The sequence below is a fragment of the Staurois parvus genome, unplaced genomic scaffold, assembly GCF_062004578.1.
Source record: "Staurois parvus isolate SC_StPar_1 unplaced genomic scaffold, SC_StPar_1.0 ptg000008l, whole genome shotgun sequence".
Classification (NCBI taxonomy): Eukaryota; Metazoa; Chordata; class Amphibia; order Anura; family Ranidae; genus Staurois; species Staurois parvus.
The window spans coordinates 199,061-213,276 of NW_028317804.1; the positions used below are offsets into that span (position 1 = coordinate 199,061).

Consider the following 14,216-nt stretch of genomic DNA (forward strand, 5'->3'; position numbering starts at 1 on the left):
TATTCGCTAGATGGCGCACAAGCGCGGGCTTTATTAACATTGGCGTCTTTCTGATAGAAAATTCTAATACAGCTGTACTATTACATTCTGAAAATTCTCTTTTGCTATTTTTTTTTGGCTGTTTCTCCAAAATGATCAGGAAAGTATTGCATTTACTAATGAATGTCATACATTTTATTTTCAAATTTTTCACACTTATATCTCAAATAATTTATATACTTCTAATTTCCCAATATAGTTATATATCTTCATTCTCTTTAATCACATAACTATTCTATGTTAAAGACAAGTGCAGCGCCATAAATGCATGTGATCAATAATGAACGCATGTAAAAACCAAAAAGTGCAAAGAATTGCAATAATGATGTAAACTGGTAAATCGTGCTAAAATAAGTTCATAGAATCATTCTTGAATAATGGAATGTCCTTCGTGTGAGAGTACCAACTCAGAGAGTGCCTATGAATGGCACGTGTGGTCTCTCCGTGACGGACAGTAGTGCATGAACTCGTGAAAGGTAAACCACCCTTGGGACTGGTCTACACTCACCAGAAAAAAAGTATTAATGTGCATGGGTTATACACATCGCACATCTGGGGGTGCAGCGGTATGCTGGCAGCTATGGGTTAGTCATCCAGCTCCATCCATCCATCCATCAGGGTGGGTGCCCAAATGGTCCTGGGGAGGAATTAGCTCAGCCACAGGAGCCAGAAAGGTGCTCAATAGTGTAGTACACTGTCACAGGGGTGGATGACCTTTCACGAGTTCATGCACTACTGTTCGTGGTTATATTTATCTTGTGTAATACCATTTTACTAGTCTATATCATTTGACCAGCGCTCGCTTTATCATTTTTAAACAATGTAACTATTCTACATTATAGCTCAAACTGTGTTTCCCACAGTGGTTTAGTGGTTAGAGCTCAGAACTTACAGCACTTGGGTCATGGGTTCTAATCCCAGTCTTGGCAACATCCCAAAAAAATGGAGATCAATTTTCTGGGTTGTGGCAGGAATATTGATCAATCAATTATGATTTTGCCTAGTGACTAGAAAGTGGATGAATGTTACTTGCGTACTGTTCTTCTGCCAATTAGGTCATGTGCAAGTTTCATGCCGTGTATATTTCATTGCAACTTTTTTCTCTTTAAAATCTGTCTCCTTATACAACTTGACCCCCTCCCCCACCCCATCATCACCTGTCCCATATGCAAATCTATGGATCACCGCCCCACTCTTTAACTATCTATTTACTGATCAAGTGAATGTGTCTCATTTTCTATCAGCTACAGTTCAGATCTCACATTATTATACAATTGCTGATTGTATCTCACCACTAGTCTGATTGAATTCACAATTCCTGGTCAGTCCTGTTCCCTGACCTCTAATAACCTTTAGGGCCAGTTCACACTACATGTGTTTCAGTTGCTTTTTCAGCATCACAAATGCACAGAAAGAAGGTTATATGGTTGTCAATGTCATAGTTCACATCAGCGCTGCATTGTTTCTGCACAGAACTGTACTGGAACACATTGAAACGTCCTTGAATGTACTAAAATGCACATGTCCCTAACTACATTGAATACAAAGAAAATAGAAAAAAATAAGTGGAAGGGATACAAAAATGCAATGTAAACATGTCCAAAACGCATCCAAAATGTACTGGAACACACTAAACATGCATGCCAAAAGGGCATGAAAAAAACCCATCAGGAACACATCTAGACTGTTTCTATAGTGTAAACCAGCCCTTAGGACTTGTTCACACCATTGGTGGTGCAGAAACGCATGCAAGAACACACATTTTCCAGCACAGCAAAGAAATGCAATGCCCTATGTAGATGTGCGCAGGTACCATGATGAAAACGTTGTTGCACCTACACACGTCTATTAAAAACAGCCCCATTCACAGCCACAAATACGCATGGCACCACACTACTGTGCGGTTAGGTGCGACACACTTGGAAAATAACATAAAAATAAGCCAACATGGCTAAAACATATCTTGAAAATATGGGGACTCTGATATCCGGCGACAGTCCGTTCACGAACGAGAAGCAATTCTGCACCCTAAAACCAACATAGAGGAAAGGGATGGTCAAATTGCTGTGCTGCTTCCAAACCACCTCTGGCATGCCAGGGTCATTATGCAGGTCCTCGATGCCAGTTCTTGCCTGCGGCCACAAAATATCCACTGGCCACAAGTGAAGGTGAGTGGAGGACGTGAAGGTGGATTTCTACCAGCTTCAACCGCAAGCAGTACCACTCCTGAAAAATGAGAGCAAATAATCATTGACACGTCATCATGACAGTCAATTCTCAGTGCAGGCTATCTAGAGTGTCTTTCCTTTTTAACCATTTCAAGAGTTTAAGGAAACATTCTTGGAGCATCTACTGTGTTTGGAAAGGCCAAAGGTCCCCCCCTCCCCCAGGCACACTAATGCTTATGCAGGCCATAGACGGGGAGAAAAACAGCCGATTTTTCTTTTAAAAAATGAAAAATCGGTTGTTCAAGCGGCCGACGTTACCAGCAATGGTAAAAAAAAAAAAATCGGCCGATTTTCATCCCGTCTACAGCCGGCAAAAAGTGTCCCTGCAGAGAGCTCCGCTATTTCTTTGACAGTTCTTTGACATTTATAGTGGTTGCAACAATGTATTTGTATCCATTTCGGATACAGATGTTTTTATTCGGAAACAAATAGATACAATGTTGCAACCGCTGTAAATGTCAAGGAACTGTCAAAGAAATAGCGGAGCTCTCTGCAGGGACACTTTTTGCCATACTGGAATTCCTCTCATTTTTCATCCTTCTTCTTCCTCTTCTTCTTCCTCTTCTTCTTCATCATCATCCTCTTCTTCCTCTTCTTCTTCTTCTTCATCATCATCCTCTTCTTCATCATCTTCATCATCATCATCCTCTTCTTCTTTTTCTTCTTTTTGTCTTCCTCTTGCAGGTCACTGCTCATGTGCAGATTTTTTATCAGTAAAAAAATCGGCCGATTTGCCCATCATTGCCGCGAAAATCGGCCGATCGGCAAATTCGGCCGTTTTTTTCCAACTTTACCGAAAAAAAAAATCTGCCAAAATACCGAAAAACGGCCGAACAAATAGCCCACTAACGATCCGAAAATCGGCCGATTTTATTTTCGGCCGAAAAATCGGCCGATTTTCGACCCATCTATGGCCTGCATAAGATATGGTGTGGCCCTAGGGTCAATGTGTGTTTAGAATACTTCCAAAATGCACATACAAAAACACTCCATCCAAATGCATGTTGCATTTCTATAGCATGTTAAACAGAAGAAAAATGCACTTACATAATGTTAACATGCGCAAGTAAAAATAGACAAAATCCACATCCTTTTATTCTGGCTTCACATACATGCATTGTGGTCTAACACCGCACTCCTGGGCAAATCACATGCAATTTGTGTGCGTTGCAATTAGAGACAAACATTTTGCACACCTCAAATTGCACCGCATCCGGGCCAAAAATGTGCAGGACCCTTTTTCAGGGTATGCACATGGGTGTGAATAGGCATGCCATCCAATTTGGCAAATCGCAATACGCTTTGTGTACCAATATTGGTGTGTTGGTAACTTCACCTAGAAAGCCGCAGCAGGTGGCATGAAGGGGTTGCGGTTGTGATGCGGTGCAGCGCTTGCACAGAAAACACTGCAAATTTCACATCGCATCTGTGTGACACCAGAATGTGCCAATATGTGGCTTGACAAAGCACAGTGGTCAGTGCAGATTATTTTCAATCCATGTTTTTTTACACTTTTCATTCACTGGTTTAACTCAGGTGATCGTTAATCACAATTATCTCCAGAGATCACATGCAGCCCCTCAACCATCTACACATATCTCTGGAAATCTATACAGATCTCCTTGAAAAAATGTCTCCTCTCCTCTTCGGAAAACAATTGTCCTCCACCTCATAAACAGGGGGACAGAGAAGACTTCTCCTTGATAACTAAAATCAGATGAATTATCTGTGCTTAATAAACATACACCAATACTGCAAATGCATTGTACTGTCCAAGGCATTGCACACTAACGCATTGCACACTAAAAATGTCAAATGCGTTAGTGTGTACAGTGCATGAGTGTAAAATGCTTTAGTGCACACTGCAGTGTACAACGCATTGCACACTGTAATACTCTGTACAAAGTAATACCGTGTACACCCACACATTGTAGACTGTAATGCACTGTACTCTGTCATGCAGGATGGAGCAACGCATTGCACACTGTGATACCGTGTACACCCACACATTGTAGACTGTAATGCACTGTACACTGTCATGCAGGATGGAGCAACGCATTGCACACTGTGATACCGTGTACACCCACACATTGTAGACTGTAATGCACTGTACACTGTCATGCAGGCTGGAGCTACGCATTGCACACTGTGATACCGTGTACACCCACACATTGTAGACTGTAATGCACTGTACTCTGTCATGCAGGATGGAGCAACGCATTGCACACTGTGATACCGTGTACACCCACACATTGTAGACTGTAATGCACTGTACACTGTCATGCAGGCTGGAGCTACGCATTGCACACTGTGATACGCTGTCCACTGTCATGCAGAATCCAGCAACGCATTGCACACTGTAATACCATGTACACCAACACATTGTAGAATGTAATGCATTATACGCAGTATACATGTCCAGATATTCAAAGATTAGCCATGAAGGCCTAGCTGGTTACCTATTTGGCGACCGCAGATAGCCGAATAACGCTACACTGCATCCAGGCAGCTCTGGGAGGGTGTCATATGACATCCTGGCAGAACGCGCTCTCCGTGATTGCTGTGTCCTAAGGACACAGCTGATCACGTGATGTGGTAAAGACCAATCACAGCGGCTTTTTACCATGTGATCAGCCATGTCCAATGACACGCTGATCACCGAGAAATGCATTTGCCGGGTCTTGGCTGCACTTTCATCACGCTGTCAGAATGTGTGGAAAGTACTGCCAAGAACCAGCAGTTATCAAAGCAGGGGTCGGCCCCGATGATCAGTGCCCACCAGTGCCACCCAACAGTTCCGCCCACCTGTGGCCAGCAGTGCCGCCTCATCAACGCACATCAGTGTTGCTAAATTACCAGTTTACCAAATGTTATAATATAAACAGCCTTTTATTCATTATGAGCTATTTTGTGGTTTATCGAGCAAAAAGTAAAACTCACAGCAGCAAGTCAATACCACCCAAAGAAAGCTCTATTTGTCTGAAAAAACTGATACAAATTTAAGATGGGTACAATGTGGCATGACCGCACAATTGTCATTCAAAGGGTAACAGTGCAGAAAGATGAAAATTGGCCAGGACAGGAAGGGGGTAGGAGTACCCAGTAGGCAAGTGGTTAATATAATTGACCCATCAATACCCAGGAGCTAATGTGCAGATAAGTAGCATGTGCACCAAGTGAGATTCTGCTAGGCCCCACCCACAAAATGACAATTACCTGTCCCTCACATGTTATAAACATATTTGCAATGGCCACAGTTACTTTACATATAAGGATCATCTCCTCAGTTGAGAACTGTGCTCTCGCCATGTCCAAATGCCAATAAAGTTATCAAAATTTTCAACCAACACAAAACCTCCAACCACTTCTCATCCACTTACACTCCCCACAACCACTTCCGGGTGCGTGCGCACCAGATGACGGACTTCCAGGAAGATAGCTGCTCGTGCGCCATGGGGGACACCTGTTTGGCGTTTATTTGTGCACGATCGCGCATATCTATGCACGATCGCTCATTTCTATGCACGGCTATGATAGCTTTCGCGAATGTGTGTTTTAGTGATTTTTTTTCTTTTTAAACCTTGGTTAATATATCTTTGTTGCCAAAGGCCAAAAATCAACATACAGTGGGGACTATTTTATTACTGTAAATCAAATTGTAGAAAACCTGGAGCTGGCTGCACAGTGAATGTGACATATTCATTAGTACATAATATTGTGGTGCAAGCAGGTTTTTTATTTTTTTGTTTGGTTTGGAAAAAGCCAGTTTGCACACACTTGCATATTCACGCTCTTACAAGCTACATTTGAGCAGATTATATAAGTATACAAAGTAACTATTAGGGTTGTTCATATATTGAACATAAAATAAACACAAAAACATCGGTGAAACATTTATTGATCAAATATATCTTCATTTATTTGGTCAGCAGGAACAAGTAGGTACAGTCAATATCTTGGTGAGTCACAAAAATAGGATTGATGTGGCAAAAATAAAACACTCCTGCTCATAAGAGCTTACAATCTAAAGATACTTCTAATGAACTGTGTGTGCTCAGGTTATAGCAGGAAACAAAGGGGAAGATGAATCAAGTAACATTTTCGTGCACATAAGGTTTACTTACACAATCATTTAGTATAAAGATCCATTCACAAAAAAAGTCTACACATCAAAATATAAAGAAAACAAGACATGTGTGAAAAACCCCTCCCACCTCTACAAATCCCCTCCCACCTCTACAAATCCCCTCCCACCTCTACAAATCCCCTCCCACCTCTACAAATCCCCTACACATACATTTGTCAGCAGGTTTGTAAGAAAAATGCATTTGAGTCTAAATAAGCAAGCAAAATTAAAACAAAAGCAGATTTTAAACAAAACGATTGACATGTGTGAGGCTTTCAATGCAAAGAGAAAAAACACAATCATTGTGCAATAACACACAAACACACTTTACAAGGCCAAAAATATGCAAACATTTCCAGCCCACTTCCAAACACAGCCTGAGTGGTGTCTGGGGCAATTCAGCACAAAATCTCTTCCTCCCCCAAACCACTACAAGCAAGGACTTAGTCACAAACCACCCGGCCTAGTAACAGGCCAAATCACTCCCTACTGCACGTCTTTATATAAACTAGGTTGTATTTGGAGCGCGCCAAACAAGGCCCCACACCCAATGAAGCCACACCCACCACTGACCTTAGTTTGGTCAGTGAAAGTGTTTTCACCTGATGAATCCGCTTCCTACCTGCATTAACCCTTGGTATACAGGCCCCACAAATCAGAAAGATATATACAGTGAAATGTACGTGTGCAGCATACAACAGAACATTGAGCAGGGATGTGAAAGGGAACCCCAATTGGAACCTTTATTGCTACTATGGTCACAATTCCCTCCAGATTCTCGCATGAGTTAAGACAGTCACATGACCACATCTTGTATGCAATACTGAAAATGACAAATCGATTTGACTAGTATGGTGAATTTCCCATCAATTGGTAAAACACTCCAGAAATCAAACATCACCAAACATTACACTCTGGGCAAAGCTGATTTACAAATCATGCAACTTACAGTAAAGTTGACCATTTCAATGCAATTTTCAAGACATCTGACACAGATCTCTATGCAAATTGCCACTAAAGTAGTACATGTACTACTATAGAAATCAGTGTTTGAAACGCACCCATGTGGTCACTCTAATAGCAGACAATAGGGTGCGACTTTGCAGACGATTTACAACTTGCATGTTGTGCAAATCACATGCCAAGTCCCACTCAATGAGCACGCTATTGGAGCGTTCATATTGTTGTGGTTCAAACTTGGTAGGAGCGCAAGTAATAATAGAGTAATGAATACACTACTTTTCATGCAATTTGCTGAGAGATCGATGTCGAATGTCTTGCAAATTGCACTTGAAATCACCATGTACCCCGACTTTGAAATCATGCAACTTCTATGCAAGTCACATGATGTGACTGTGGTGTCAATAACACCACTTAGAAATCTGCTTTAATGTGACCGGGTAGCCCCCAGTAACATTGTTTGCGATTGCCATGCAATTGGCATGACAGGCGACTTGCAAATCGTAGACCAAGTCGCATCCTATTGGCCACTGTAGGCTCTGTTCACATCCAATTGGATTGTGAACTCGTGCAACTTCACTGTAAGTTGGACAATTGCCGCATCGGATTAGATGTGACAGTGGTGTTGGCCCCCAGTAACATTGGGTGCAATTTTCCATGCAAAGAGCAAGCTGCTGGCCATGCCAATCACATGACAAGTCACATCCAGGGTGTGCATTTTCAGGTGCGATTTGTGCATTGACATCGTACCTGATATTGGATATAATGAATGTGAGTGTATTAACATACACCATTTGTTGCAGCGAGAGTTCAAAGGTATTTGAGAATTGTGGCCATTTATTAGCAATTTAACATCTAGACTCAAATAGAAATCGCAATGCTACACACAATTGAAAACACAACTAGTTAGTAATTCTCTAGAAAACACATTAAAATTGGCAACTTAAAGAGTAATTTTCAATTGCATATAGTGTGAACGAAGCAGGAAAATCAACAAAGGAAATAAATCTTTGAAGGCGTGCGGTACCTGCCTGCTGGGATAAGGGTCTGCTATGCATTTGGGGGAAAAATGCACGCCAGGATTTGTGACAAGTTTGATGTGTGGATTCACCAACCGAGTCTTTTCTCTCTCTTTATCACTCTTCTGAATGTCTCTCTTTATCACTCTTCAGTATGTATCTCTTGCTCACTCTTCTTTGTCTCACTGGCTCGCTCTTCTCTCTCGCTCACTCTTCTGAATGTCTCTCTTTATCACTCTTCATATGTATCTCTCGCTCACTCTTCTTCGTCTCACTCTTCTCTCTCTCTGTCAGCTCTTTGCTTGCCAAATCCTTCACAAAAGTGGGTGGAGTGTAAACCATCATTATCAAATCTATTAGTGATTCAGGCCCTTATCTTATCCCATTGTATGACATTCACATAAGGTGCAGCTTTGAAGGTGTTTCAACAGACAAGGCCTCATTCTAATTCACATTTTAGGGATCATTTAGACAGAAAGCAAAGATGTTGCCAGAATATGTATGTGAAGACAGCCACACACGGAGATCATGCTACTACCTCGCCGGGGTTGGGATTCAAACCGACAACCCTAGAGTTATGAGGCAGTAGGGCTAACCACTAATCCACGGAGCTACATTGCTAACCCAGCCTGTATTTCTGTGCTGTGAATCAATCCTAGGTCCCTGGGCATGGTCAGTATAACTAGCCAGATATCTCCAATGTGACACAAATGTTGTGCTATGTTGCCAATTCAGATGTATGTTGGTTCTATGTATCCCAATACAAAGGATTGCAATACTAATACAGGCGTACCTCGGTTTACCAACGCCTCAGGGAACGTCATATTTGGGGTACAAATGTCAAACCATTTCAGTTAATTGGTCTGTTTACAAATGTTTGAATAATTTGGTATGGGCATGTGGCCTGGTATGGTTCAGGAGGGGGGGAGGCACTCGCTCGTCGTCGTCCCCCCCTTTCCTGACCTGCCGGGCTGCATGCTCGGATAAGTATGTGTTATGGATTTAGGGGGGTACCCCATGCTGTTTTTTATTTAATTTCAGCGTGGAGTTACCCCTTAACATCCATACGAGACCCGAAGGGCTTAGTATGGATGGGAGGGGGGACCCCACGCCAGTTATTTAAAGAACTGTTTATAAATCACTGCAATACTTTGACATTCAACTGTCAGTGGGGAAATCCGCCGACAGCTGAAACATGAGCGCTGCATTGGTTTTCATTACTAAAATGCTGCATGAGTTGATAACATAACTCATGCGGGATTGTAGGAGCGACAGCCATGAGTTAATGTTTCATCTGTCAGCGGGGTTCCCCACTGACAGCTGAATGTAAAATAATTCCCTTTATTGCATAAATAATAAAAAAAAAAGCGTGGGGTCCCCCCTCCCATCTGTACCAAGCCCTTCGGATCTGGTATGGATATTAAGGGGGAACTCCACGCTGGAATTAAAAAAAAAAACCAGCGTGGGTCCCCCTCAATATCCATACCAGACCCTTATCCGAGCATGCAGCCCGGCAGGTCAGGAAAGGGGGGGGACGAGCGAGCGCCCCCCCCCCCTCCTGAACCATACCAGGCCACATGCCCTCAACATGGGGGGGGTGCTTTGGGGCAGGGGGGCTCCCCCCCCCCAAAGCACCTTGTCCCCATGTTGATGAGGACAAGGGCCTCTTCCCCACAACCCTGGCCGGTGGTTGTGGGGGTCTGCGGGCGGGGGGCTTATCAGAATCTGGAAGCCCCCTTTAACAAGGGGGCCCCCAGATCCCGGTCCCCCCCCCTACGTGAATGATTCCGCGGTACACGGTCCGCAGACTCATTCACAAAAAAACTAAGTGTGGTGTAAAAAAAACACAGTACAGGGTCTTTGACAAGTCCTTTATTAAAACAATGTCCCCCGAAGTAGATCCAACGTCAATCGCGGCGGCGGCCATCCGAAAAAAGGAAAAAAAAAAAAAGGTTCCGCTCCCGTCCAAGGCTTCCAGCCTAGTGAAGAAAAGCCTAGCTGACAGTTCTTATATAGGTATGGGCGGGGCCAGCCGGGGACATCATCCCAGTGACCCGCCCCATGTCACATGCTTGCTGTTCCCGGCTGGCCCCGCCCCATACCTATATAAGAACTGTCAGCTAGGCTTTTCTTCACTAGGCTGGAAGCCTCGGACGGGAGCGGAACCTTTTTTTTTTTTTTCCTTTTTTCGGGTCGCCGCCGGCGCCGCGATTGACGTTGGATCTACTTCGGGGGACATTGTTTTAATAAAGGACTTGTCAAAGACCCTGTACTGTGTTTTTTTTACACCACACTTTTTTTTTTTGTGAAGGAGTCTGCGGGAGCATCTACCGCAGACTCCTTCACGTAGGGGGGGGGGCCGGGATCTGGGGGCCCCCTTGTTAAAGGGGGCTTCCAGATTCTGATAAGCCCCCCGCCCGCAGACCCCCACAACCACCGGCCAGGGTTGTGGGGAAGAGGCCCTTGTCCTCATCAACATGGGGACAAGGTGCTTTGGGGGGGGAGCCCCTCTGCCCCAAAGCACCCCCCCATGTTGAGGGCATGTGGCCTGGTATGGTTCAGGAGGGGGGGGGGTGCTCGCTCGTCCCCCCCCCCTTCCCTGACCTGCCGGGCTGCATGCTCGGATAAGGGTCTGGTATGGATATTGAGGGGGACCCACGCTGTTTTTTTTTTAATTTTCGACGTGGAGTTCCCCCTTAATATCCATACCAGATCCGAAGGGCTTGGTACAGATGGGAGGGAAGACCCCACGCTGTTTTTTATTATTATTTATGCTATAAAGGGAATTATTTTACATTCAGCTGTCAGTGGGGAACCCCGCTGACAGCTGAAACATTAACACATGGCTGTCGCTTCTAAAATCCCGCATGAGTTATGTTATCAACTCATGCGGCGTTTTAGTAGTGAAAACCAATGCAGCGCTCATGTTTCAGCTGTCGGCGGAGTTCCCCACTGACAGTTGAATGTCAAAGTATTGCGGGGAATTAGAAACTGTTTTTTAAATAACTGGCGTGGGGTCCCCCCTCCCATCTGTACCAAGCCCTTCGGATCTGGTATGGATATTAAGGGGGAACTCCACGCTGGAATTAAAAAAAAAAACCAGCGTGGGTCCCCCTCAATATCCATACCAGACCCTTATCCGAGCATGCAGCCCGGCAGGTCAGGAAAGGGGGGGGACGAGCGAGCGCCCCCCCCCCCCCTCCTGAACCATACCAGGCCACATGCCCTCAACATGGGGGGGGTGCTTTGGGGCAGGGGGGCTCCCCCCCCAAAGCACCTTGTCCCCATGTTGATGAGGACAAGGGCCTCTTCCCCACAACCCTGGCCGGTGGTTGTGGGGGTCTGCGGGCGGGGGGCTTATCAGAATCTGGAAGCCCCCTTTAACAAGGGGGCCCCCAGATCCCGGCCCCCCCCCTACGTGAAGGAGTCTGCGGTAGATGCTCCCGCAGACTCCTTCACAAAAAAAAAAAGTGTGGTGTAAAAAAAACACAGTACAGGGTCTTTGATAAGTCCTTTATTAAAACAATGTCCCCCGAAGTAGATCCAACGTCAATCGCGGCGCCGGCGGCGACCCGAAAAAAGGAAAAAAAAAAAAAAGGTTCCGCTCCCGTCCGAGGCTTCCAGCCTAGTGAAGAAAAGCCTAGCTGACAGTTCTTATATAGGTATGGGGCGGGGCCAGCCGGGAACAGCAAGCATGTGACATGGGGCGGGTCACTGGGATGATGTCCCCGGCTGGCCGCGCCCATACCTATATAAGAACTGTCAGCTAGGCTTTTCTTCACTAGGCTGGAAGCCTTGGACGGGAGCGGAACCTTTTTTTTTTTTTCCTTTTTTCGGGTCGCCGCCGCCGCGATTGACGTTGGATCTACTTCGGGGGACATTGTTTTAATAAAGGACTTGTCAAAGACCCTGTACTGTGTTTTTTTTACACCACACTTAGTTTTTTTGTGAATGAGTCTGCGGACCGTGTACCGCGGAATCATTCACGTAGGGGGGGGACCGGGATCTGGGGGCCCCCTTGTTAAAGGGGGCTTCCAGATTCTGATAAGCCCCCCGCCCGCAGACCCCCACAACCACCGGCCAGGGTTGTGGGGAAGAGGCCCTTGTCCTCATCAACATGGGGACAAGGTGCTTTGGGGGGGGGGAGCCCCCCTGCCCCAAAGCACCCCCCCCATGTTGAGGGCATGTGGCCTGGTATGGTTCAGGAGGGGGGGGGTGCTCGCTCGTCCCCCCCCTTTCCTGACCTGCCGGGCTGCATGCTCGGATAAGGGTCTGGTATGGATATTGAGGGGGACCCACGCTGGTTTTTTTTTTAAATTTCAGCATGGAGTTCCCCCTTAATATCCATACCAGACCTGAAGGGCTTGGTATGGATGAGAGGGGGGACCCACGCTGTTTTTTTTTTTTTTTTTTTTATTGCGGACCTTTATTTTTACATTCAGCTTTCAAAAAAAATAATATCTAGACCTTCAAAATAAGTAAAATCATAACAGAAATAATTATAAAGGATAAGAAACAAAAATATAATCACTAAAACGAAGGAAATCTAATTAGATTACATGAAGATATGCTTAATGCTGTTTATTAAACACAGTAGTCGCGACCGAGTGCCGGCTGTCAGAGGAATCCACAATCAGATTCACTATTAGTCAGTGGCTAAAAAGCAAACGCCCATGGCAGAGGACTAAAAGGTGTTCTGCACATGCTCAGTTCTATCTGCCAAAGACACTGCACGGGCATCTAGATTTTTACTGTGTCGATTTCCTTGAAAAAAAACGATTTTTAACACATTCTTAATTTTTTTGGAAATAGCAGATATTGTTTAAAGTGAAGTCCTGATATTTGGCAAAGCAAATTTCTAAGTGAACATGTCTCTACAGTGATTTTTCATGGTGTTAGACGTGCTTCTTAGCAAGTCTGCTTTTGTGAGTCTGATTCCGGGCGTGTGTCTTTTTGTGAATTAGATTGGGCGTCTGCTTATGGGCTCTGCTCAATAGTGAATTAGGTTGCAGGGTAAAAAATGGACGGAAGCCCATGAAAATTGGGCTTAAGCCCATAAATATGCGCCCACGCCCAGTAGTGAATCAGGGCCAATATGTCTCTCAGCAGATAGCTTAGGGTGTCTGCTTTCCAAAAAGGGGTCATTTGGGGGCGTTTGTTCTATCCTGGTATTTTAGCACCTCAAGAGATGTGATGGGCGGTCAGAAAGTGAAAGCTGTGTAAATTTCAAATTATCTATACCATAGTTTGTAGACGCTATAACTTTCACACAAAGCAATCAATATACACTTATTGGGATTTTTTTTTCCAAAAACATGTAGCAGAATACATTTTGGCTTAAATTTATGACTAACTTTGAGTTTACGATATATTTTTTATAGCTGAAAGTAGAAAATATTGGTTTTTATTCAAAATTTTCGTGTTTTTTTTGTTTATAGCGCAGAAAATAAAAAGCGCACAGGTGATCAAATACCACCAAAAGAAAGCTCTATTTGTGTGAAGAAAAGGACGTAAATTTTGTTTGGGTACAGCATTGCAAAACCGCGCAATTATCATTTGAATTAGTGCAGCGCCAAACAGCAAAAAAAGGCCTGGTCATTAAGGGGGGTAAATCCTCTGGGGCTCAAGTGGTTAATATACAAAAAAAAAAATTCAGAGAGATGCTGTGTGTTCAAAACCTATGATCAGTCTCTGGCATCACCCTGGGAGCAGGGTATTGGTGTAAACATGATAAGACATCACACAGACATAGATTCTACTTTTCCTGTAAATGTTGAGTTTGATCCCATCTTCATAGCCTAATTGTTCATTGAGGCTATCTACTCCATCAAAGGACAAATAGGG

General features: G+C 44.3%; 1 protein-coding gene across 2 annotated transcripts in view; it reads left to right on the top strand.

The window, feature by feature from the left end:
- Positions 1-14,216, top strand: part of SGSH (N-sulfoglucosamine sulfohydrolase) — a 150,265-nt gene that overhangs the window by 120,600 nt on the left and 15,449 nt on the right. The window lies entirely within an intron of this gene.